Here is a 26,968-nt window from a genome sequence, read left to right on the forward strand (position 1 = left end):
GATGAAAGAGAGATGTGTGTGAATATACAGCTTTTGAAAGAAAGAAGTGAAGACAGAGGGGATTTATCTGTCTCTGCTGCCTGAATTGTGTTGTTCACAGGCCCCGAGTTGAAAATTTCAGATGAACTGGCTTAGTCATATATTGCAAGAATATCTTGACCTTATGGAGATGTTAACTTTTAACACAGTTGGCAAATAGTATCCAAAAGTAATTTTAAATTTTTGGAGGTCATGATAATTCCCTAGCTCTAGAGTGACTGTGTGTCCAGTGTAAAACAGCATTAAGTTACATTTATGTTGCAATTTAGCAGGAAACGTGCATCTCTCACGTAAGATCTTTCCTTTGATTCCAAGCAAGTGCTTTTTACTAAAAATGATGAGGTTTTTTGATAATGTGGAAATATTATTTGTATTGATCAACTACCCAACCTTGAGATGCTTTCAGAAGTGATGATTGTTTTGCTTCAAAGTGTGTCAGACCAACTTTAACGAGTTACACTCAGCTGTTTATGTGGAGCGTCTTTCTGGTATTGAAAACATCAACCCACACCATGTCTAATCTCACAGTAGACTTAGAGCTTTGGAAACCTTCACCTTGAAAATTTCAGAAAGTTCATTGCCTTCTGTATAAAGAATGTTATTTACAAAGGATTTTTCCACATATTTCAGAGCAAGATGCGTGCTGTAATGCACGCTTACTTTGCTTTCTGGTTTCTTGGCTTCAAGGAGGAGCTGCTTTTTTGCTGCTGTATCTTTTACACAGATGTGTGTTTTGCTTAATTTTACTCTAATCCTTCATGTACACTTTGATCACAAAGAAGTAACAGATCCTCCTTTGCAAAGCATTTGGATACTTTACTGTGTACAAAAGCATCACTTTGAAATCTGAAAAAATTACTGTAATGAAAGAGCTGAGTTCCAAATGTGTCAGAGTTGAGCTTGAGAATAAATGTTCTGCATTTTTAGCTGCTCTGTGCAAAGACAGTCTTTTTGAACATGAAATATGTGATTACTATGTGTGAGAAGATGCAAAGCACTTTTTATTTGATGTAAACACTATCATAATGCTGCATGTTCTACTTTACTCCAGTGTTTATGATTACACTTTGTATTATTTGGTAAGGAGGCATAAAGAGCTTCTAAAGAAACATCAAAAAATAGTCCAAATGATGTCAAGGATAAAATAGATTAAAAACCAGAAAAAAGCCTTTGCTTTTTCAGTCATTAAGCAGACATGAAGCCCAATTCCTCAAGCTGAGGGAAGAAAATTGCTCTGGTGTAGGCACACAGTTTGTGGGAATTGGGAGTGGGGCTGTGGCCGAGCCCCATCCCCAATGGGCTGCAGCTGTGAGAAGCAGGTGAGCAGTGTTGGAGGTGATGAGCCATGGAGTGCTGAGGTGTTACTGACCAATCCCCAAAGGGAACAGAGGGCTCACAGGTGCAGTGCATCAACATGAGGGGTATGAAAGGTTGGGCTAAAGAACAAGAAGGGCAGAGGCTTGCAGCTTTCTGAGGTGATGTTACTCTGTATGGGTTGATGCTTGAAGCCTTCTGGTGTGGTAAGGTGTTAGTGTGTATGGGTTGCAGCTCTCTGAAATTGTTTGATGATTCTCTGTGTGTAGTGGCCCTCTCAAGTGTGACCTGTGCTGTGTCACTCTGTCACAACAGAACTTATTGTTCTGGTATGGAGGGGTCTGTAGAACTTGTGAGTGCAGTCCAGGGCAAATCCTGCCTGTCAGTGGGATGTTGCAGAGGGACAGCTGAAGGAATAGGTCCTGGAGGATATCCCTGCAGAAGGTCTCCACTGTGGGTGTTGCCATGGGGGGGATGCAGTTTGTATGTGGAAGGCTCTGCAGAAATACCTGGAAAATCTGGTGTAAAATTCTGATCTGTTCCTCTCTGCCTATAAAGATGTACGTGGCATTCCTGGGCAGTGCCCAAGAGAGGGTGTAGGAATCCCAGTTGTGTATTGCTGTAGGTGAGGATATTCTGCTACAGGGGAGGTTGTTGGGGCTGTTGAGAATTGCTCTGGTAGATTTGCTCTACATCTCATCTTATCCTGCAAGTAATGTGGGTTGAACTTGGGCATTCAGGCTGCTGAAATGCAGACTACATTCTAGGTCCTTTATTTTATTTCTGTAGGGCTGCCTTGTTAGGTCTTGTAGTCTTGCAGCACTGAACTGATGTTTTGTCCTTAGTGGGGAACACTAGAGGAGTGGCTTTGGCCTCTTCAGTCTAAACTGAAGGTCATAATTAAACTTTTTCAATAGTTGTTCTGTTTGGTTATGTTCTGGTTTGAGTCATGAAGGAGTTGCTGAGTTGCCTTTTTTTATTTATTCTGATGGACACAATAGAGTTGAGGTCTGGTAGGATTAGTAAGACAAGAAAAAATCTTGTTGGAGATATATCCAGAAATGGGAAGACTTTTCTTTTTTTTTCCCCTGGAGGTGAAAGATGCTCTTAAAAATAAATCAGGATCCAGACATTTAGCACAAGTTTTATTTTTTCTTCTTTTAAATTGAGGGTACTTTTCTTACTTCATGTACCCGCATCAGAAAAATTGGGATTTTGCCATTTTAGTTCCAAAGCAATGGCTAAGCAGTCTAAAGTTTCTCTTAGTGCAAACATTATGGAATTTTTTTTTCAGGTTTTGAAAGTCAGTTTTAAACTTTGAAAGTACTGAAACTTGAGTACTCAGTCTCCAGCAAGTTCTTTCTCCTCTGCTTTTCCATTGATAATCAACTGAACAAGAAAGTCCATGAGACTGAGGCTAAATAAATAACCACAGGTACAAATCCAGGATAAGGGTAACAGGATGAAATGTGCAAACCTTGTAGCTCCTTTTTGCACATTTCTGTTAAAATAAGTTATTAAGTAATACAAGTCCTCAGAGGCCTCCTCTGTGTGAAATGTGTATTTAGCACTTGAAAGTCATGGTGATGCCAAAGAATATAGGAAGTTCTATTAAAAATTAACACCATTTACTGTATAATAGGGCACAAAATGTACTGTAAAGCCAGGGATACAGTTTCATGATTGCTGAGTTTTCAATGTATTATCATTTGTGATTTCTGAAAAGCAGCTTTTTACCAGCTGCTAATAAATTATTTCTGTATGATTGTGTTGCTAAAACAAGAAAATGGCAACAAATTATGAATGTTAAGTAGTAGGTCTGTATCTTCTCTATCTTCAGGTGTTCTCAAGAATTGTCAAAATACTTTTATTCTTTAGAAAGCTTTAAGTAACTTTCCTATACTGCCAGTTGAATGAAAGTCAACCCCAAAAGCCAGCCCTGCTGAGCTGCATGAAACCAAGAGAGACCTTGAAGGCAAACAAGCACGCAAATACCACCTGAGAAAATCTATCAAACTGCAAACCACAAACCACCACGAAAAAACTGCTCAAAACAAACCAAGAAAACTCCCTAAACCGAAACCCCCAGGAAATAAGTTCTTTCATTTCCTGCATGTTTTCTATAGAAGTTTGGGGCTGTCAGACCCACAAGTGCGTTGTGTGTTTTCATTGCTGAAGTAATGGGTAGCAATAGGTTTGATAGTGTTTGTGTTCAGCCATTGGAGGGGGTAATGCATGGAAAGCACAAGGATGAAAAGGTATCACCTGCTTCTGCCACACAAGAGTGTTTTTACCTCTGGGCCAGGAAGAATTTTTAAATATTGTTCAGTGTTTGGGTAGTGACATGCATTGTCTCATGTTGAATTTCCCTTCTGCAAGCTGCATAAGAAAAGTTTGTGCCTCACTTGGTGGTCTGTACTCTGCATGTAAATTGAAATAGTTCATGAAATAAGTTCATTCAATAGTTCAATTGAAATTTTTATATATATATTTATATACAAATGTATAAATATATATATACACTAAATATAGTAAAAATAATTTTTTGTGTGTGTGTGCATATGAGCTGCCTTTTAGGGAGTGTTTCAGATATTTTCCTGTTTTATTTCATTGTACCTCTGAATTGAAATCTTTCTCACTTGTGTTAATTTCAAGTTAATGTGTTTTATGATTGTATTGTGCGTAAGTAAGGCACAGCCCAAAACCTGGCTGGAGTATGTGGAAATTTACTTCAGTTTAAAGACAAATGATTGCTTTCTAAGTTGCACCTTTGAATATTTGTGCTGCCACATTAATTGTGGTTTTGTCATAGTAATAGACTTGGTGTGGCCCAGTAAGTCTGTCAAGGGCCACCTTACCTGCTATCCACAGCACTTTCAGGGTTTAAAGAAAAAATTCTAAGTCATTGGTGGAGTTTTTTTTCCTCTTTTACATTCTTTCACAGTGTATGAGAAAGTAACAAATGATGAAACTAATCTAGCAAGTTTTTTTTCCTGATTAATTTATTAATTGGGAGTTAATAAAACTAATTTTATTCAGTGCCATACCAGTTAGAGATTCAGAACTGAAAACCAGGTTTGAAATGGTAACTCAGACTTTGCTGTGGCAGGGCAATAATAGTTACTCTGTCATGGGGACTGCACAAAGGTAAGAGGATGAGTAATGAGATGGGTTGGGGAAGATTTCCTTGGGCAAAGTTGACACTGGGGTTAAGTGGGAAGCCAAGAGAAGTGGAAAATAGAGATGTGCAGGTAGTGTGTGCCTGGGGGAGCTGGGTGGGTAGGAGCTGTGCTGTTACCTTAATAACAACTGAAATTAAGTTGATTTTGTACTTTCAGGTAGCTCCTTCTGTTTTGTTAGTAATGATGCTCTTCAGACTCTTCTTTCACTCTGACAGAGGTTCTGTTTTCCCCTCAAGTCTCCATGGAGACTTTTGGAGTTGAAGTTAGGAGAGGTTATGTACACACAGCGTTGTCTTGTCATCCATAACTTCTCAGTTCTCTAAACTAATCCCAGGCATTGAAGTGTGTGATGGCTCCACTGCAGCCCTGTACGTAAGACAAGACATGCTAGGGAGGAGAAGGCTGTTTGTCTTGGACACTGCTTTCCTGCCATGCTCTTTTTTGTGTCAGGCTTCTGACTGATGCCAAATGCCAGCTGGATCAGTAAAAAAGCTTGCAGTTTATAAATTCAGAGGGCAGCTCTCATACATATCTCAATTATTTGGCATTCTAAACCAGAAAATCAGATAAGGAAATTTCCAAGTGCTGGTACTTTGGCTAGTAACAGAGTGATAAAACTTTTTACTTGGGCAAACAGATTGTTTGCGAGATGGAGTTTTTGGTTTTGCTGACGATATTGATCACATACATGACCTGTTAATTCTTTGTTGTTGTGGCCAGGCTTACATGCTAAAATGTCTTTTATACATAGGCCAGCAGAAACAATTTTCAGTGTATTATATGTTGTATTTCCTGAATTCTGAGTGGTAAGTTTAGTCATTTCTTATTTCAAAAATAAGATACTAAAATACATATTTCTATATGTAGTCTATATTTCTATATGCTGTGTATGGATGTATTTTTGGGTAACACCTGAAAATACTGTCATCCTGAACAAACTAATAGACTGTAGTAAGTTTTTTTTTTTTCCTTTCATGGTGCCTGTATCAGGTATTACAGTAAAAGAGATGTAGTTTGAAAAATTTATCTGTGTTGTGGAGGGATTTTTTTTCCTCCTCCCCCAATCCTCCCAGTAGCCACTGGTTATGTAGAGAAGGAAAGGATCAACCTGAAAATGTAAGGCATTTTCCTTACATTGTAAAAAGAATTTCCTTAATGAATAAAGCAGTTAAGCAAGATCTTGCAGGTCCAGTGAAGAGAAATTCAGGGTTGATGATGCTGACAGTATTACTATGGAATTATGAAGCCGGAAGCTTTCACATTACCTCAGAAATAAATGTGACATGAATACCCTGGTTGTCAGTGGATTCATGAACTTAAAAAGGAGAGATTTTACACTGGCTGCTCCTGCTGATGTGTTTGGTTGTAGTTCAGTGCTAGAAGAATTTTGTACTAAATTTGTCAGGTTAAGGAAGGCAGAGGGCTGGAATTGTGTTGATTCACGGTAATTTTATAGCTGATGGATCACTGCTGAAAGAAGCTCTTGTGCTGCAGTGCTGTCCTGGCAGTTCTCAGTGCTGTGAGAGCCTTTTGAAGGGCAAGCCTAGGAAAAGTCGAGGAACTGCCCTTGGGCTCTCTGAGCACAACGCTGAGGATTGGTCTTATTCCTACCAGGCAAAGGGTAAAGGAAGTGGGAAGGTGGCTCATAACCAACTTCCACTTGCCCTCTGGTCCTGTGCTGCTGCTCTGGGGCTCTGGGCCAAGCATACATAATGTGGAAGACGTGCTAGTAAACCACATCATTTGAAGATAGGGAATATATGCAATCTGCAATTTGCAACAATTTGTACAGATTGTGGAGGAGGTTGCATTTAATATGTAGCTTAGAAACAAAATTATGTTACAGACTTGTTTAACTGTGTCAGTATTTTGTAATAATGGGTACTTTGCATCTCAGTAGCCTTAAAAAAAAATAATCCAAGTACTTCCAGACACGTTAGTCTCATGTGACAGACTCTTCATTCATCAGGAGCTGAAGTCTTGCCTGTCTTTCCCCCTTACTAGAAAGTAGTAGCTCCCTTGTACAATCCCAAAGGCATTGTGCTTTCTAAAGAATGTGAAAGGTATTTCTCAAAGTAAATTCTTTTGTGCTCAGAGAAAGTGTTTACCTCCTCTGCTGAAATGTTTAAGTTTGACTGAGGAACAAAATAATATTTTAGGATGATTTCTAGTTAACTTGGGTTGTATCATTTTGTTGGTTCTGTAACATCTGATGTGCAAGACTGAGTGGAGTATTATTTTCAGTGTATCAAGACCTAATTTTGCCTTTATTCACTATATTAATTTGTGTCCTTTGAAGCCAGTTTTTAAGTGTGTCCTGTCTTTGGCATGCTCAGCTACAGCATTAGCTGTTCTCCAGAATGTAATTAAATGATTGGAAGTTATTGCTACTAAGGGAAAGAAAACATCTACTGTTCAGCCAGAAATAAAACATTATAACAATTCAAGCCAAATAGGATAAATAGCCCCAGGCTATTCTTCTTAAAATGTCTAGGTCAAATGCCTAGGCTTTAATCATGAAACTTGTTGGTATGTATGGAGATATTTACATATATTTCTGTGTTTTTATCTTCAGACCTGATTTAGGTTTGAAGTTTTTTTGTACTGTTACTGAAAACAATAAAACTCTGTGTTGGTATGCATTGGTTTAAATGTATAGCATTTTTATGTAATAACCCAGCCTTTATGGGTTTGTTTTCTTGCTTTTGTGAAATGCAGTGTGATGTAAAGTATTCTGATGCTTTTACTCATGCAGAGGAACTCCAGAAGGGCTGCTGAAGTTGAATCTGTTGCAGTTACTGTGCAAATTGGAATTGAGCCAGTAGAGAAATCCTTGAGGTAGTCCATCAGAATCCTTGAAGTTGCTAAAAAAATTACTGTATTTAAGCTAATGAGTAATTGCATCACCTCTAAAACAAAGAGTAGTATGGTATAGGTGAGAATTAAAAAAAAAAAATCAAAGCTTAAAATTTTTAGGAGTTAAGTCCATCTCTTTTTTTTTGTGAACTGAAAAGAAATGGAAAGTTTCATTTCTTAAGGTAATGTTTACTTTTAAACCTATGGCAACCTTCCTCTAGAGTGTGCATTGTCTACTTCAAAGCAGCATTAGGTCATTCATTCTTTCATTAATGAATCACTAGAATTATTTGTTTGAAAATGAATCACAAAGCAGGTTTGAATGAAGCTTATTGAGGAGTGTATTATCAAATTTGCATCACAAATGCTGCAGCACGTATTTAATTTCTGCTCATTGACTTCCTGATCGTGTTTTTCCCTGCTGCTCCTTTCCCCCCACCCTGCCTCATTTTTATCTCATTCTCGGAAAGGACAGCTGAAATTCAAACTTACTGCCTTTGATAGCAGTTTCTTTTTCTTTTCTATTGCTTTTATGTGATAATTTTCCAGCTCATCATTTCTGTAGATAAGAATCTCTCTTGGCTATAAAATGCGTCATTTGCTAACAGTATTTCTTACAAGTCAGGTTAGAGGTAGGAATGATTAGACTGAAATTACCTGAGTGGATGTTCAGAAATTTATAAAATGCAGAATTTTACCGCATGAAATTAACCAAGAATGTAGATATTATTTATTTTCTGAGTCACATTAAAGAAAATATGAGGTGCTAGTGCCTGGAAGCAGTCTACACTCCAGTGTAGTTTGTCAAAGTGTATTATTCAAGTTCAATTATTGTTCAGGGTATTTTCTAATACTGCCTTTTTGGGGTTTTTTATATCATAAGTCAGTTTTCATGTGTGTCAGATTTGAGTTACAGATGTGTTTTGACTTTGAGTAAATTCTGTGTTATCTTCAGGAGCTTTATTCTGTTCTTCAGACTTGCAGTAGTGTCCCTGTTAAACAATGTCTTGGGTGGCATTAACAGCACATCACATGTGTGAGAAATAACATTCTGAACATGTTGGGCCAGTCAGGAAACCCCCAAAATATATCTGTCCAGTCAGTTCAGCATCTCTGGCTGTTTCTGAATGCACTTGATTATTGAATGAAGAAAATTGGCTAAGTGGAGTAGTGATGGGGGGGTGACCTGGAAAATGTGTTGAGTTCCTCATTTGTCCTGCTTCATTTTGTATGGTTCATAGTGCTCTGGGTAGTTGGCTGGAGGATGTTCTTGGTGGAGTAATGGGGATTTAGTGCTAAGGACACATTAAGAAGAACTGCACAATCTTTATTTGGTTTGGTATTTGGTTGAGTTTGTTCTAGATTTTGTGTGGTTGCTTGGTGGCTTTTTTTCTTTCCAAGAGGAAAAGCTTTAAAAGTCAAAATAAAGAAAAGATTCAAAACAATATAGAATTTATGGGTGGACAAAAAACCAAGTGTATGTGTATTATATTGATAGGCATTCAGTTTTGATTTACTGTGTGGCAATATTTGAGTTTGTGTCTGAACAGGAGTTATTTTCCCTGAAAACCTGTGAGCTAAACAATGTGCAATCAGGCTGTGTTCCTTTTCCCCATGTTCATAGGCTCCCTTTTGTTTCTCCATGCACTTGTCAGGATGTAGAGGATGCAGCCCTGGAGATGTGGAGCTGTTTCTTAGCAGGTGTGAGGTTTGAGACTGAGCACAGCAGCAGCCTCTGCTGCCCTCTCCTGCTGTGCTTTCTGGCTTGTGTGCTTGTGGAACAGGCAGTGGCTCTCGGGGTGGAGCCAGGACAAAATGGGCTTTCAGCTCTGGAAACTGATAGGGTAGAGAGTTCCATGCCATCCTGATGATCTTCTATGAAACAGAAATATTTATAACTTCATAAAGGTTACCCAGTCTCCTCCTCAGTGTTAATTATGGGCTGGGGAGCAAGTCCCCAAACACATGACTTAAATTATCATGGAGGTGAATAAAATCAGTGTGAAATTCTCAGGGTAGTTGTCATGGTGATGTAGTTTCTGACACTTCAAGTAGACTAATCTTGCATGTTCAGGGACTTGTAATGTATTTTTTTGTACCTGTGGGTCACAGGTAGTAAAAAACACCTTTAATATATTAGTGGTACAGGAGAAAAACATACTGAGTATATAAGTTTGTAATTTGGGTGATCTAGGCAATGTTTGACCAGATGAAGGCTAGATTAACACTTTACTTTCTTTTAAAAAAAGCCATAATCTGTCATTTCATAAAATGTTTGCATAGCTGGGTATGCACTAATAAGGGAATAAAAATTTATTTATTGAAAGGTTTGAAAATGATAATTCTATGTAAAAGTATATAAGATATGAAAACCTCTCTGGTAATTCCTGTCTAGGAATTAATTTCTCTGTGGATAGTTGGTGGGAGCACTAAGGAAGGGATTACAAGTGTCGTGGAATAAGAGCCATGTGGGATTTTGTATGTATGCCATTAAATGGTTTGACAGTATTTTAAGGGCTCCTGTTTTGGATAACATAGAAACACAGTTTGGAGAGAGTGCTTGAAAACTCATTTAACTGAGCATTGTATATAATAATATATGGACTGAAAACGACTGGGACTTGGATGACATTGCACAGGACAAAGAGCACTTAAAGTGCAGAGCTCTGTGGTGAAGTAGTGTTTACTTCAAAAAGGATGGGCTGCTAGTTTGATAAATAAAGTTTAACTGGTGTAAATTGCTGGTATAGAAATCTCCTTATGTGAAGGTATTACTGGAGTCTAACTGTGTAGTGAAACCTTTCTGAGTATCTGAATCTGAGATGGTGAGTATCTGTTTGGTCCTTGTTATGCATTTATCCTAGCCAGCTAGATTACAAAATGTTTTATTTTTCCAGCATACTTTTGGCTTTCAAGTTCTGGTACGAGAGGCTGCCTCACACTGTGCTAATTCAGAAGGCATGTGTCCTATGTGGAAATTGGTCTGACAATCCTGAAAATAAAAATACCTTGTAAGTTGTTATCTCTCCTCTGGGGAACATTGGAGGTGCATTTATGATGTTATCAGTGGCTGTTGGCAGGTGCTTGCCTGAGATCACAGGATCATGTTCTTCTCACAGCCAGACAAGTTTGTTTTCCTCTGTGCCACAGGCGATGAGGACTCCTCCAAAGGATTTGGGAAATCTGTACATTCTGCAGTAGGTGTTGAGTCATTAGCTGGGTGTCCAGTGCACACTGATTGACACTAATGTTCTGAGTCTAATTTGGGTCAAAACTCATTCTAGAAGAAAAGAGTTTTGCTGTTTGAAAAGTAAAGCTGGGCAAAGTCATGTTTAACCCAAGGTGCTTTGCTGAACAGTTTGGCTGTGCCTGTTGCTCGGTGTGCTGTGCCCAGTTCTGGGCTCCTCAGGACAAGAGGCACAGAGCTCCTGGAGCAGTAGAAGGGAAGGGTGACAGAGCTTAAGGGGCTGGAGCATCTCTGCAGTGAGGAAAGGCTGGGAGAGCTGGGCCTGTTCAGCCTGGAGGAGAGAGACTGAGAGGGCACCCATCAATGTCTGTCAGTGCCTGCAGGGAGGGCCAGAGCATGGACCAGGCTCTGCTCCGTGCTTCTGGGCAATGGGACCAGAGGCAAGGGCAGAAACTGATGCACAGGAAGTTCCATGTGAACACAAGGAAGAACTTCACTGTGGATTGGCCAAGCACTGGGACAGATTGCCCAAAGAGGTTTTGGAGTTTCCCTCACTGGAGACCTTCCAGAACTGTCTGGACTCAATCTGCGCCATGTGCTCTGGGATTCCCCTGCTCACGCAGGGAGGTTGGACCAGGTTGGCACAGCTGTTCCCCATCCTGTGATTCTGTGACAGCATTTGGTAGGTTTAGGACAACCCTGAAACTAAAAAAAAATCCCCACTGAATTAAGGTTATAATGTGTGAGGAAGGATACCTTGGAACAGTTCAATGTGGCACTTGCAGCATGCACAGGAATTCTTGCCTCTTTATACTTGTGTTGATCTGGAGGGATTCATTTAAGAGCAGTTGGAAATAATTTGGCAACTTGATGCTCAGACTGTACTAAATGTGCAAATCCCACAGGACTTCAAAGTTTGGGCTTTTGCACTTGAATATCCTTTTGCATGTGATGGCAGGGCTGGATAATAGCACAGGTTGCATATTAAAACCAGTGGTGCCTGTAGCCCCTGGAGGTCTTCAGTGATAACCTTCTAGAGCAGGAATCTGTGAAACAATGCCATACTAGTTTGCTGATTTTGATTTTAGCCTTGTAAAAACAGAAGAGCAACTTCTGAGCGAGGATTTCTAGTGGAGTTTCAGTTTAGTGATAGAACTCTGAATAAAAGCAGTTGAATGCCCTCAAATGTATGTGGTTCTGGGTAATGATTTAACATTTCTATGGAGTGTTATGGTTGTTCTATGTGGTGAATCCAGTTAATTGCAATTATTGTTGACTTGTACATGTAGACACTCGTGAATGGCCTAAAGATGAGCTAGAAGGTGTGCTAGAGCCACAGCCAGTAGTGGGATTGGATATGGTAGTTTGTCTGCAGACATGAATGCTATTTTTTTTCTTATTTTTTTTTCTTTTTTGTTTGTAGATAGCATAATTTTAATAGTAACAAATCTGGTGTGCCACAGCTCTTCACCATTTTGCAATATGTGCATATGGGTTAGATACAAAAGTGAAGCAATCCTTGCTTTTCCTAGTCATTAATCATTTATAGCACTTTTGTGGGGTTTTTTTCAGCGTGTTTGGATTAACAGCTTAGAGTTTAAGATTATTCTAGCCTAAGTCAATGCTCTTTATATAAAGGTGATTCCTGTTTCTGGAAGAGTTTTATGATAAGTTTTTCCACAGTTGAACTCCTGTCCAGTGATTTTTCCCTTGAAACAGTTGCAATTTTTATTTAGGGACATAAGAGTGGAGTCTTGGCTTTGGTTTCTTTCCTAGACTAGCTTTTTTTTCCCCTCAGTTTTCTTTTTTTAAAATTTTTTTAAAGTGTTCTCTCTAGTGGCTGTGGCTTGTCACTGATAGATAGGCAGCTCTCCCAAATTAAATATTTAAACTTTAGTCATGTTTAGTCATGTAAAGCAGATACTGCTGGAGTGTGCCAGAAGGAAAGGACTTGCTCTGATACATCTGGTTCTGTTTCAGTATTGAAATTCTTGTAGGGTTCAAAAATAAGAACAAAAGGTAACAGAGAACACCAGTACAAGAACAGTTGTCCCTGGTTGTAACTCTTTGTCCTTTCTTCCAGAGGGGTAAAGATCCTTTTGGGCAGACTTGATAAAGTTTTTTTATAGAGTTAGTGTAGAAGTTAGTTCCTCAGACTTTCAATAATAATACATTTTTTTAATAATACATTTTTCATTTTAAGTTCCACAGAATTTGTAGTTCTGTATCTGAATGTGGCTCATATGAATTTGAACATGCCACTGACACTTGCAGACTTGAGACAGGGGAATGTTTTCCCTGTGCAGGCTCTGGAGATGGAACATTGATGCTCCATGTGTGGAGAATGAGAAAACACATGGACACGTTAGCTGGAATGCATCTGGCATGGCTCTTCCTTGGGGAGATGGAGTGTTCCATAGCTGTGAGTTGTTTTTGTTTCAGAGTGGCAGAAAATTGTTCCATATTTGTTCATTTTCCAAGATGTTCTGGCTTCCCAAATTCTTCTTTTGCGACTTGAGAACTGACTCCATCTTGTACTCCACATGTGTTGTATCCCTATTTCCACAGAGATGGGAATGTCAAGGTACTCCACCATTCATCTTTCATCAAAACAAAAGTGGGTAAGATCTTTACCTTGGAAGACTTTCTCCTTGAAAAGGCATTGAAGGGCCTATGGATGTGTCAAGTTGACATTGCCTGAAGCCAGAGCCTTTAGCAATGTCTTTAGAGGCAGGCAAGTTCTTGTCAGCCAGTCCTTGGGTGCTGCCATCCTAACAACTCCATTTTTGAGGATAGTCCCTCTCTGTCTACATGATAAATTTGACAACTGTTCAGCATTGGGGTATTCAGTAACACCCAAAAGACAAAGTTAATGTATGTTCAAAGTGCTCTGTTCTCGTGTCTTGGAGGGTATCTATGCTTGTGGCAGGGACATGGAACTAAGAAGCCAGAATTGTGGCAGTAGCAGTTGTCCTCATTCCCTGTGAGTTCTACATATGCCTCCACAAGACTGGTGTTCCTTTTCTGTGGGTACAGACCAGGCATTCAGCTAGGGCATGTTTGTAAAATACACTTTCACAAAGAAAAATAGTAAAAAATCTACTTTAAGCAGGTTTATCTTTACCTTTGCAATGAGAATTCCCCACCTTCATGGAATTAGTATCTCAGAGCCTTTCCAGTGGTCAGTGTCTGTCAGAACCATTATTTTATTCTTGGGAAAGGTGTACTGCAGTGATGAAACTTGCTTAAAAAACAGAGGATCCTACTGAGGAAGAGTCACTTGGTGTGGAAGTAGAAAACCATGCTTTGTGGTCAAGTTTTGTTGTCTGCCTGCAGCCTGGATGTCATTGTCTGCAAAGGAAATCTGACAAACCTCCTGAACCTTCTGTGGTGGGCTGACCCTGGCCAGTGGCTAAGCCCCCATCCAGGTGTTGGCTCACTCCTCTACAGCAATACTGGAGAGAGAATCAAAAGGGCAGAAGTGAGGAAAAGCTTCGTGAGAAACAAAGAAGGCCTTGATGCTGTGCAGGCACTGCTGAGTGAAGCTCAGAGTTAGTTTTGTTATCAGCACTGCTGCAGTCACGTGTCTGAAAGACAGCACCATTCAGGCTGCTTTGAAGGGAATTCACTTCACTGCAACTATACCCTGTACATTCTGTCCCTGAAAGTCTCCAAATTCTGTTACTTCACTGCTCACAGAGTAAGTGGGGAATACCTGTTTTTGAAGCAAGTGAGCACTTGCTTTAATCCTTCTTAGCTAAACCCCCCAGGTTCAGAAGCATTGCAGCACAAAGATGATTTCAGCAAAGGCATTTGTTCCTTTGCCTCAGTGCAGTTGGGCTGTCAGATTATTTCACACTGCTTTCCTGAAGTGACCAAGCTGTTCCTCTTTGACTTCCTGCCCACTGAAACCAAACAGAATTACTACTTCTTCCAAGTTGTCTCCAGGGCATTTCTTCAGGAGTTGTTAAGAGACCTAGATGATGCTGCTCTGTGGAGTTAGCTGTTGTGCAAAAGCTTAAACACTGTACCAGGGCAAGTTGTGGAGTAACTGGATGTATTCTTGATTCCTGAGTCAAGAGAGGTCCATTTCCTATAGAACTGATAGCAGTCTCTAAGTTTGGTTGTGTGATTGCATACTCAGCTAACCACTATGGTAAATCAGAATGTCCTCCTTCTAAAATAGATGACCCATTTATCCTTCATGACTCATTGCACCAAATGTTACCTCAGATGACTTGAAGTATCTGGAATTGTTCTGAGTGTTTCTGGCAAGTATTCCTTTGGTGAATGGGTCAACATTGTTGAGATTTGTTGTAGTAATACTGTTCAGCACTTGAACTTTCCTGAATCCTCTAAAAAAGTGACATCAGATTGTTTTGTGACGGTTGGGAAACTCATTTTCAGTGATGTTGTGCAAGGTCTGTGGTTGTGGTTGGAAGGGACATTTTGCATCAATGCTGTGGGGCTGTGCACTCTTGGAAATGGGTGGGCAGCCTCACTGCCTAATACCAGATTGACAGGTAACATAATGCAGTCATTTTATCTTTTAATAAGAAAATTGGGGTTTGAGATAGGTACCTGGAAATTGCCTTGCCAGCAATGCACCCAAGTGAAGCTTCAAACTCTCATATATGTAAATTTGAGATGTCTGGTTCCTCAGCCATGGAGGAATGGTCTTGCAGTAGTAATGGTCTAATTAAAATGTAGAAAGTGAGGTATCAATCTGTTTTTCTTCCTACAGCAGCTGGAGGCTCTTCTGCTCCTTGATGAGTTCCCAGCCAAATGTTCTTGGATATGCTCCCAATTACATCAGGGTGTCTGGCCATATTTATGTTCTGGTTCCCCTGTTGCAAATCTTTCTAGCCCAAGGAAAGACTGTGTATGGCACTGGTTATCCATTTCTTTTTATATAGGTGAGAAAATTTTGGTGTTTAGACCCTCTGCTATTTTTGTTTTGTGTGAAAGGGTAGAGAAAACTCAAGGCCTTGCTTACCCTTGTGGTGTTTCACATGTATTTATGTGCGTTATTTTTCGAGACTGGTTGAATGCATTTCTTATTGTATGTTAGAATGTTCTCCAGACTCAGGTGACAAGGTATTCAGCACTGCATGAACACTGCTTAGGTTCTGGTTCTTGATCTGTAAACTTCTTGTCGAGTTATTCCATCTCTGTTGTTCCCTGATGTAATGTGTGCAGTGTAGAAGATTGCAACAGTCCCAGTAGTTTGCCTTATTCTGTGTCAAGTAACTGAATTATGAGGCTTTCTATGAGTTAAGATTCATATTAGGTCATTTAATTTATATCCTGGTAGGAATTCAGAGACATTTAAGAGTGTTCCTGGCTGATGTTTACTTTGCAACTACTGCATAACCAGGAGCGTTAGTGGAGAATCACCATGTAGTGCCTGTTGTAACACTGAAGTCCTCTGCATCTTCTATATGGGGCCTACATAAGAAAACCACAAAACTAAAGAGAATTATATGTTAAAGAAGCTCTGTTATTATGAGTAGCTTATGGCAAGAATGGTTTTCTGTATAGTACTAATTAATAACAATGGTTTTTGTAAGAGTTTATCTGCGTGGGCACACGGAGACTTAAACCCTTAGTGGAAATATTGCAGTTGGATGTAAGTAGCTGTAGTGCTGTCATTTTTGGTGTTCAGTAATTAATCTTTCACTGAGTATAAAATGGGGATGTCCCTGTTCTGACAGGTCATTTGTCTTTGGCTAGAAGTGTTGTGATACTATGATGGAAAGTATTTTATAAGTTGAAACATTAATTTTGTGTTCTGACATCTGGCACAAGAAAAATGTCATTTGAGAGCAGCTGTTAGGCTGAAGAAAAATTAGTAGTCAATAACTTGAAAATTAAAGTTTCTCTTTAAATATGATGGTCCAAGATAATGATGTATTTAGCAGGCAAAAAAAAAAGTGGGAGTGATGAGCTATTAGCTTCTGTCTGTGTGAGTCACCTGTGACAGAAGAGCCTCATGGACACTTTCTCTTACACCTTATGCTGTGGCCACTGCTGGATCACAGCCAGTTTTCTGCCCTGAGGTTCAGGGCTGCATCTGCAGTTAGTGTGGGGTAGGTATTTTACATCACACTAATGAAGCACCCCAGTCAACATGGCAGTCATTGTGAGATTTGGAAATAAAGCTTTGTTTTGTAGGAACTGTAGTAGATCATGCAGATGCTGCTCCTTTATATAAAGTTACCAGAAGTAAAATGTTTCAGACCTGAAGCTGATATGAATCTGTTCCTGTAATAAAAACCAAATTCAGTAACCACTGTTAGATCTGTGTGTGCATGTGCTGGTGCAGTTTAACTAAAGGGATCCCACCTACTAAAGTTTGTAAGGTCAAGCTCATCTGGGGAAAACGAGAGCTGAGGGATGTTATCTTATAGTTCCTTCCTACTTATGAGTACCTAAGCACTGGATATTAAATCTGAGCCTTAAATTTTTGCTTCTGATACTTTCTAGATTTAAAACAGTCTGTGTTTGTGCTTGGAATTGTGTATGTTCAGTTTAAAACAGGGTGAAAGATGTCTGCTTTGTAGCAAAGATTAGTCTTCAAAAATAGAGTCCAGATCTTCTGTTGCAAATATGTGAACTTGGCATAGCTAGAGCTGTCTTCTGCTGCTGTGCTTGCTTTTCCTCATGGGATGAAAAAATCTTTCCAGAATCATCCTTTTGTATCTCAAAACTGTCCTCTCTGCTCACTTCTCATGGGTCTGTGTGTTGGTGAGCCCTAAGTTGAAGTGCAGTTATCAGCCAGCTCTGGGAAGTGCTTTGCTTACTCTTTTGCAACATTGCATTCCCTGTTAATTAGATAGATCCGACTCTCTGGTGCCTTTGAAACAAGTCAACGCTTGAGAAGGCACATTTGGTCTTGTACAGTGACAGTTTTTCTCATCAGCAGAGTTTTCAGGTGATAGTTCACACTGGTAGGCTTATTGTATCTTTTTTCAGATGTAGAATGTGGTAGGGATAGGATTGTTCTTGCAATCTGAGTGTTTACTTGAAGTCCTTCTGACAGGGTCTGAATGATGTTATACAAACTGCTGAAATTTTTCAAGCAAAAATATTTGTGTCTTATTTAGTGCTTGTTAACAGGGAAAGTGTAATTTCATGTAGCTTTTGAGAACCCATTTGCTTGTCATTCCCTCTACTTTTTATTTTGAGATACAATTGGCATGAAGACCTTGTCTTTCCTTTTGGAATGATCTTTCCAATCGTTTTATGAGATATTTCATTTCAGTGCTCTTTACTTTTTGCCTAATTTGAACTCTGTGACATTCTCCCTCAAATACAACCACTTGTTCAGACCATTGGATGCAAATGTGAGCTTCAGGGGAAGTCTCATTGTTTGCCTTAGAAAACTGTCTTTATCCAAGAGTTTACACATCTTTTACAACACAAGATCCAACCCCAAACTTGGTGTATGCTTATTCCACCCTATATACCCAGCTACTCCTAATTTACTCTCCCAGACAGACCAGATCTAGTATTTTTTCTGTTAGCATATCCATCAATTTTGGAAGAACTTGTTGAACTCGAGGCCCTGTCTCTGTAATATAATTTTTCCCTACTGTAATCTTAGAATAAGTGTGATGATGGCTTGAACTGAATGGCAACTGAGTGATGTATTTAATGGTTTGTATTCCTGCTTTATTGTGAGTGTGTTAATGGCTGAGAGCTGAAGGGAGTGGGGAGAAGCTGTGGGCTGACCCAGTGTGCACTACAGAAAGCCCCTTTGCTTAGGAAAGCAGCTGGGGAGGGTGAAGAGATCCTGTTGGAGCAGAGAGCTCAGGGGCTCTCTGAGAGCACTGAGCTCTGATGGGTTTTTGGGAAGATGGAAGAGCCAGCAGCAGAACTGTGCAGCATTCAAAGCCTACAATGCAGTAACACTGGTGCTGCTGTGGAGCAGGTGCTGCAGGGACAGGAAAAATTGATCAGAGCATGGACTGAGGTTCTGGGAGGAGGGATCAAGACCTTTAGGAATTCAGGCATCAGTAGCTTGGGCTCACAGTGTGACTTTTTCTTCCTCTCCTCATCCAGTTGTTTTTGATTTTATTTTTTTTGGTAGTTTTTATTACTTTGGTTTTTGACTTTTCCCCCTTTCCCCCCTTACTTTAAATTCTTATTGAGTGCTTTTTAAAATGCAAATAGAACCCCACAGTATTAGGAAGCTTCTTGAGGCTTTTTGTAGAGGATTTAGTCTGCAACTTTCCTATATTCTGTAGGCCCTGAAAAGGCTTATTAACATTTTAATTTCCTGATCAGATATATGGGTTTTCCAAATGAATAATTTATTATGGCACTGTAGATGGCACTTCAAATGAAATTACTTTGAGCATCATTTCATTTTTTACTTTGTCATGTCACTCTCATTTTCCCCCAGGATGTCATAAGAAGGAATCTCTTGTTTATCAGTGTTCACACAAGTGTGAGTGAGGAGGATTTCCAAAAACCCCTAAACCATATTATTAACGTTCTAGTAGAGCACAGTATCATATTTCCATATTCAGTTGAATGTGCCAGAATTTTGTTTCAGTATTTTTATCCGTATTGTGCCTCACATAGATCTAATTATGACTTTTTCTGGCTAGCACCAACTGTGATTAGACACTTCCAGAAGTTATTTTGTGTATCTGAATAAATAGTGTAGAGTCAGTAAAATGATAAATGTGGGATTTCTACCCCATGGCCCCAGATTATCTCTGTATGCTCCTTGGAAAAAAATTACATAATAGGAAAAAAAACCCAAGCCATAGTAGAAGATAAAACATGAATGTACTTAAATAGTAAACCAAGTGTTTCAACATCTTTGTTTAAAGTATTGCATTGCAAACTTTTGTTTTACATAAGTTACATTGTAAACATTGCAGACTTGTTTAAAGTGTTGCATTTAGACCTGAATCTTCATATTCAGGAATCCTGTAAATAAATACTGACACAGAAGAACTGTTATACATAGACTCCTTTACCTATTATAGTCCTATAAAGTGATTTAGAAAAGTAAGTTTTAGCACATGAACAGACTTCTTTAAGAGAAAATGTAGAAAGCCTTTTTGTGAAGTTGTTTCTTTGCTGAATTTTAGAGTATGAATAACTTTTCTTTATACTCCACAAAATCAGATTACAGTAACAGCTACTTACATCTCTGGAGTGTAAATATCTGAAATCTGATTCTAACCTTGGCATCTGTGTTTGGTTAAAAAAAAAAACTATACAAAAAGTTAAAAAAAGGTATAAGAAGTATTTGCACGGGCTGTTTTTTTTAATGTATTCAAATTCCTGTATGCTGAAATGGGTGCTGATTAAAATGTTGAAATAATAATATTGAAGATGTAAAATTGTTTTGGTAAAATTAGAATCTTACAGTTATGTCCAGGAAATTTCAAAGTGGAGTTTTTTTTAATTCATTTGCTATATCAGTTAAAATAATTCCAAAGGATGGTTGCAGAAAGAAGATACTTATTGAAAAGAGTAATCATATTTAGTAAATAGGACAGGGTTATTTTTAAAGCTGGGCAAGTAAACATAATTTTTTTAAAACTGAGAAGCTGCCTAATTTTTTTAACATTTAAGACATTGATTCAGGGTACAAAGCTGAGTATGGTTTTGGCATCCTGATTTTTATACCTTCCTTGAAAAATAAATAATAAATATTTTCTCCAAGACAGTTGGGAAGTCTTTTTCAGTTCGGTGTGTTCAAAAGACTGTTTGTTTAATATAGAGTGTTTATTTGAAGTCTGATCTTCTCTTCCTATGCAGAAGCTGGCAAAAGTCAATTGTTTGCAAACAAGAAGGGGAGTTGCTGATGAGCAGGAAACTTTCTCCCTGCCAGCTGCCCAAGCTTTTTTCAAATTTCTTGACTATTATGCCAACTGTTGAGTAGGGAGTTACTTGAACATTTTTTAACATTCATTGTTGTTTTCGTCTCTGTTATTTTTTTAAAGGCTTTTGCAAAAGCACTATCCACCCAGCAAAAATACAATGTTTGTCCAGGACTGTGTTATGTCCCAAACTTCTGTCTGGAAGGAAGAGTCCTGAGGTGCAGCTGTTCCAGCCAAGCTGCATTCATTGTATCAGTAACTTATCTAGATAAAGTACTGTGGGAGTTGGAATCCTGCTGAAAGGTGGGGGATGATGGGATGGAAATGGTTCTTCAGGAGCAGCTGGCACTTCACAGGTGAAGGGCAGAAAAGCTTTTCAAAGGACAGCTCCTGCCTGGGCAGAAGTTCCCACTCAGGCTCTCAGAGATGAGAGATGCAAGGGCAAGCAGAGTCACGTTGTAGCTTTGTACAGAGCTCTGCAAAGTGCCAGTGAGTTCATTGCCACTGGTCACTGAGGTTTTGTTCTCAGAAGTGGCCTTCAGCATGAGGCAGCACATTGCAGGACAGTTTTCCAAGGATAACACTGAGTTTGTGGCATTTGGCACGTTTCTTCAGAAGGGTTGGATGCTGGGGGAGGCTTGGCTGACCAAATCCCTGGTTAGAGGATTAGGGGGACACTGCTGCTGCAGCTCAAGCTGTGGTGCTGATTGTAACATCCCTATTCATTCCTCATTCTGCTTCCCTTTTCTCCATTTCCTTCCTCTTCTGCTTTTAATGTATTTATCTGTTTTCATTTCACTTGGCACTGATACAACTTCAGTGGATGAAGTTCATCCCTAAATGTGAATTTTCCCTACAAGACCTATTTTAGAGTACCAGTGGCTAACCTCCCTTCAGAAAAAACACCAACTTCAGTGGATTTAGTGGAATGAGATATAGCATGTTTTGCCATATTCCCACTTTACCTTAATTAAAATACAAGCTAGAATATTTTCCCTCCTTTATTTGCAAAGCACAGAAGTGATTTCTGGTAGCCAGGAGCAAGGAAGGTGTTGGCCTGCCTAGAAGAATATCTGTTGTAATAGTGGGAAGGATGAGCCTGCAAGTAAGATGCCAGTCTATGATTTGGGTGGTAATGATTGAGCCTGTTTCTTATACATCCCTTTCTTTTGCTCTGCAAATTACAAGGATTTTGGACTATCCCAAGTATTTCAGGTAGTCCTGACTGCAGTGCCAGTACATTTGGGGGAAGAATAAATGCTACTATTTTTTCTCTGCTAAGTTCAACAAATTTTTCCTGTTTACAAAGAAAAGAGCCTGAGGGTTGCCTTATCCCATTATTTGCTGCATCCTTGATGAAACTGCCAGCCTCCAGAGTGGCTGCTGTTCAGATTGCCAGGATTGTTGGATTGTAGTGTGCATCTCTTTGACCTGGTTCAGGTGAACTGACTCTGAGCTGTGCCAATTGCACAAAGAGTGTCCTTGGTCACGGTGGGAAGCCAGTTTTCGTTCCCAAACATGCCAGCATTTTGTCTAACCTTTAGTGGCCATAGGCTGCAATAAAGTCTTTACTCTCTTGAATAAATCAGAATTAAATGCTCTTTATGTGAACTTCCATGTCCAGACTTTAAGATGCACATGGACTGTGATCTGCTGGTGGGGGTTGGACAAATTTTTTTTTTCAGAATTTCATGTATTTTAGGCCTATCAAAGAAACATTTTTCTTTCTAGGTGTTGAATACTAGCTCTCCTTTGGCTTCTTGTTCTCTTTTGTTTCAGCACTGACTTCTGTATAGGGACTGGGTTAACATGGAGATATCTTCTGTAGTATTTTCTGTCTTCTGGCATCAAGATTTCTGTAGTAATGTTTATAAAGGTACAGGGAGGCCTCAGGTACATTTCTGTTCCCAATATGGAACATGAGTTTTCTTCATGCTCCCATGAAAAACATTTCCAAAACACCTAAATGTGACAAGAATCCTGAATAGTTTAAAACTGCTGCAAGGTTCTAGTTAAGAACCTTGCTATAAAAAGAATTTTACTTCAGAGCAGATTTTAGTGATGTCTTTAGCACTGGGTCCTGTTTTGAAAAGGTTCAGAGGTTCTGTGCTCTGCCACTTGCCTGTGCATCTTTCACACTGACAGTGTGTTCCTAACTCTGAACATGTAAAGTTGTATTTCTGAACACTTGAAATTTGTCTTACCTTTACATCATCTTTATATCACTTTTAGATTTACAGTGGTCATTTTAAGCAATTTTCCATGGCATAACTACTGATGTTCTTTGTGATCTGTTTTTCTTCTTCAGGCCTGGAAATGATACCTTTTGTAACAGATCACCAAAGTGCTTCCATTCAGAGCTTTGCATGTTAACAATACTTGGTGCTCAGATGATGCATTTTTACCAGGGGTTTGTGAGTGAAAAGACAGAGTGTATCACAGTCCTCATTAATTTGGAATGTAAGTTACATGAACAGCTTGCTTCTGGAATTTCAAGGGCGAGCAAGAGATGGCATGTGACCTTTCATGGGGAAAGATTTATATAAGAAGGGAGTTTAGGGTTCAGGAACCAGCAAATTATGCCAGAATTTTAATGTGTTGCATGTTTGTACTGTTTAAAGAAAAAGATGGGAAAAGGAGAAGGAGAAAGAGGGCAGATGAGAGGAAGTTAGCTGGGAAGAAAAGTTGCTTGTCCCTTAGTAGCTTAAGGTATAGACTGCTGTTCAGAATTCTTACAGGCTGAAATTTGGGGTTTGGTCTTGGCAATTCACTTGGTGTATGTACTATACATGGGCAAGAATGTAACGTCTGAAAATGTGAAGCCTAATTTATTTTGTGGTCAACTGTGATTCTTAATGGATTAAGGAATTAAGCCCTCTTAAAGGCAGCATGACTATTGGATGAGGATGATAATGATTATTTTAACCTGGCACCTTTAGTGAAAATGAAAATGCAATTCATTGCTGTAGGTGCCAAATTACAGTTTTGAAAAATGGCTGCAATGTTTTTACAACTTTTGTACTTCACTTTATGCAACAAAACTTTACAACAAAATGAAAGAAAAGAATTGCAATTCAGTTGAAATACAGGAATAGTTTTGCTTTTGTAGGAATGACTCTTGTATTTGTGGGGTTCCCTGTGGCAGGAAGGAATGATGCATCTGACTCCATGTTCTTAGAAGGCTAATTTATTATTTTATGATACTGTATTATATTAAAGAATACTATACAAAAGCTATACTAAAGAATACAGAAAGGATACTTACAGAAGGCTAAAAGATACTAATGAAAACTCAGGACTCCTTCCAGAGTCCCAACACAGCTTGGCCCTGATTGGCCAGTGAGTGAAAGCACACCAGAAACCAACGAAACAATCTCCAAACACATTCCAAAGCAGCACAACACAGGAGAAGCAAATGAGACAATATTGTTTTCCTTTTTCTCTGAGGCTTCTCCTGGGAAGCTGAGAAAAATCCTGGGCAAGGGGATTTTTCCAGAGAATATGATGGTGATGAATGACCATTAAGATAACAATATGAGTGTTTAATAATAATAATGGCAATAGTTTTGTTGGAAATATGTCTCTTGTTACTGCCAGGTATGTTTTGTATATATAATTAATAATGAGAGCAATTCCTGTTTTACATGGACCATGCTGTTAATGTGCAGTTGTGCTCTGCTCACACACACAAATACTGCATTTAGTAGATTCTTAGCTGAGTGATGTCTGGAGTGCATCTGAGTTGAAGTGCTTTCAAAAACCTCCAGAAGCTTCTGTCTGACTGCTCTGAATTCAGTGAGCTGTGCTAGCCATGGGCTTTCCACCATGTGGTGGTGATGGTTTTGGTGACGATGGCTTTTCCACCCATGGTTTTGGGCAGCTTGCGCGTTATTTGGAAGGACACCAAAAGACAAACGTTCTTTCATTGCTGATAGAGAGGCTCTTCCTGGTGGCTGTGGCTCTCTGAAGCCATTGACACTGCAATGAACTATTTTTCCAGTTCAGAAACAAGGTGTCAGTGTTAATGAGTTAGTCAGTTCACAGAATCATTTAGGTTGGACAAGACCTTTGAGATCATCAAGTCCAGCTGTGACCCAACACCACGGTGCCAAGCAGACCATGGCACTGAGTGCCACATCCAGGGATGGTGACCACACCACCTCCCTGGGCAGCCCATTCTGGTATCTAAGGACCCCTTCTATGAAGAAATATGTTATTATTATATCCTAATGTTCTTAAAACCTCTGAAATCTTGGTAGGTCTGTAGGGCATATACTATCAGGCACAAGCTGAGGAGGCTGCTACTGATGTTCACTGTGTGCATGTTTTTAATGTGGTGTCACATTTGTTTAATTGGCTTTAGTTAACAGGAATTTCACCAGAATACTGAGGCAATGTCCTTTGAGCGTTAAGAATTAATAAAAGGGGCTTGAAAGAAGACTAGCTACAGAGTGAAGGAAATGTGGTCAAAATGTGAAGTTATTAATGGAAAAATCTGAATCACCTTTATAATTTTTTTCCTCATGTGGTTTCAATATTTTTGCAAAGATGTCAGTAGTTATCAGTAGCATATATTGAAACAAATTATAGTTGTTGAAATCCCATGACCTGATATTTTTTTGTTTCTTCCTGTTGTGCTAAAGCAGTCAAGAATGCAAATTCACTTGGGTGTTGAGTTGCAGCCACCTCTTGAATAATCTGTTATCTTCAGACACAACTGCTGTGCTGAAAGTTGAATGATTTAATAAAAGTCAGCTGAAGGCAGATAGTGTCCACACCCCCTCACCCCAAACCATGGGATTTAGGGACTTACTGTAATTCTGCTGTTATTTTGCTGATTGGATTGAAAAATGTCAACAGAGAATCAACAGTAATTGCAGTATGAAGTATTGGGAAAATGTGGTGAGCATATGGTACTGGACTGGGTTTGTTATTAAAGGAAGTGCAGCTGCTGCATCTTCTCTTGCACAGGAGATTCTTTCAAGTGCTCTGGGTCTAAACTTTTCCCAAAGAAGGCAACTTGCAGTTTGGGAACTTTGGTAATTGAAAAGAATAATTTTATTTATTTTTCAAATTTATCAAATTACAATGAATTCTACCTTGTGATTGCAAGCATAGAAAACTCAGATCATGAAGAATTGCCCTAATTTTGAAGGAGTGCAGATTCATTTAAAAAAGCAAACCCAACAATCCCTCCAAGCCAAACCAAATTTTAGTGAGATGGAAAGAGTGTTTCTTACCTATCTGTATTGTATTCAACTTAAGAAATCATGTGAAATATTTAGATTTTATGCATTATAAGTAGATTTGTAAATCTGTATCACAGGACCTTTTTGTTGAAGGATTAACAGTGCTCCTTCTGTTGGTGTTTTGGGTTTTTTTTTTTTTACTCATATCTGATGGATGTGAATACTTTTCTAATGCTTATATCTTGAACACAGAACTATTCACTTCCCTTTTTTTTCCCCTTTAAGATGTTGCATTTCTGTGATAGATCCTTCACGTACTGTTCCATGAACTTTTTAAAAATTTTAGTCTTTCTGTATTTAAGTCAATGGTTTCCTGAAGATTCAGCTTTACTGCTGTGGGCCTCAAGTTTGACTGTTTAACACCTGGAGTGTTTGCAAGGCTTCTGTGAGCTGTTCTGAACAGAATCCTTTCCTAAGTTTTTTGAGAACTCAGATACCAAATCAGTTGGGCCTGAGCTAGAGGTAGACACAAAGTATTTTTGGTTTCTGGTATTTTCCCACCAGTGGGGACAGGCTGGGTCTGGGGACACAAGGAGGGACTTGGTGCTGCACCTTTTGGAGGGAGCTGCTCCCTGGCAGGTGTGGAGTGGTTTCTCCCTGGTCCCAGAGGTGACCTGAAGTGCAAGTTCAGGCAGCATGAGAAGTTTGTGTGGCTTTCAGAAAACTCTCAGCAGCACTTCATTTTCTTCAGGGAAATCCCTATGGAGGTTTAGAATCCTTCTTGAAAGCAAAATGGAATTTGATGCAGGAAACTCTAACACTGGTGGCCAGCATTAGTGGCCTTCTAAGGAAAGCAACCTAAAAAACCTGATGAGCTTTTGACATGAAGGAGAGAATATTAAAAACTTAAAAAAATTACATCTCTCAATTCTAAATTTAGAGCTTCCTATACCGTGATGTAGGGAGAGTCTTTGTAGCAGTCAAGTAAAAGGAGAACTAGAAGGATTGATAGCTTCAGAATATGAAGTAGAAGAAATTTTGAGCTACTTTCTTGGATGTCATTATTTATAATTGTAGTTGGTAGTGTCAGAGGTCTCAGTCTCTCGTAAACTGAATTCAGAATTTAAACAAGTCACCTGTGCTTGCACAGAGAAACTTTGGGAGCAAATGCATAGCAGGGACTGTTTGCTGCTGTAACTCTCTGGTTCTTCCTTTTCCAGAAGTCTGGATGCCTCTGTTCAGCTCAGTCCTGCCCTTTCTTCAGGCTGAGCTCTGCCTGGAGGGTGTTTGTGCTCACCCCTGCCTTGGGTGCATTTGTTTGCTGTCTCCTTGTGCCACCTGCCAGCTCTAGAACAA

At 39.2% G+C, this 26,968-nt stretch overlaps 1 protein-coding gene across 5 annotated transcripts in view; it reads left to right on the forward strand.

Annotated features, from left to right (window-relative positions):
* Nucleotides 1-26,968, forward strand: part of SBF2 (SET binding factor 2) — a 231,945-nt gene that overhangs the window by 15,892 nt on the left and 189,085 nt on the right. The gene's annotated exons all lie outside the window — the stretch shown is intronic.

This window comes from Molothrus ater, chromosome 6 (genome assembly GCF_012460135.2).
Source record: "Molothrus ater isolate BHLD 08-10-18 breed brown headed cowbird chromosome 6, BPBGC_Mater_1.1, whole genome shotgun sequence".
NCBI lineage: Eukaryota > Metazoa > Chordata > Aves > Passeriformes > Icteridae > Molothrus > Molothrus ater.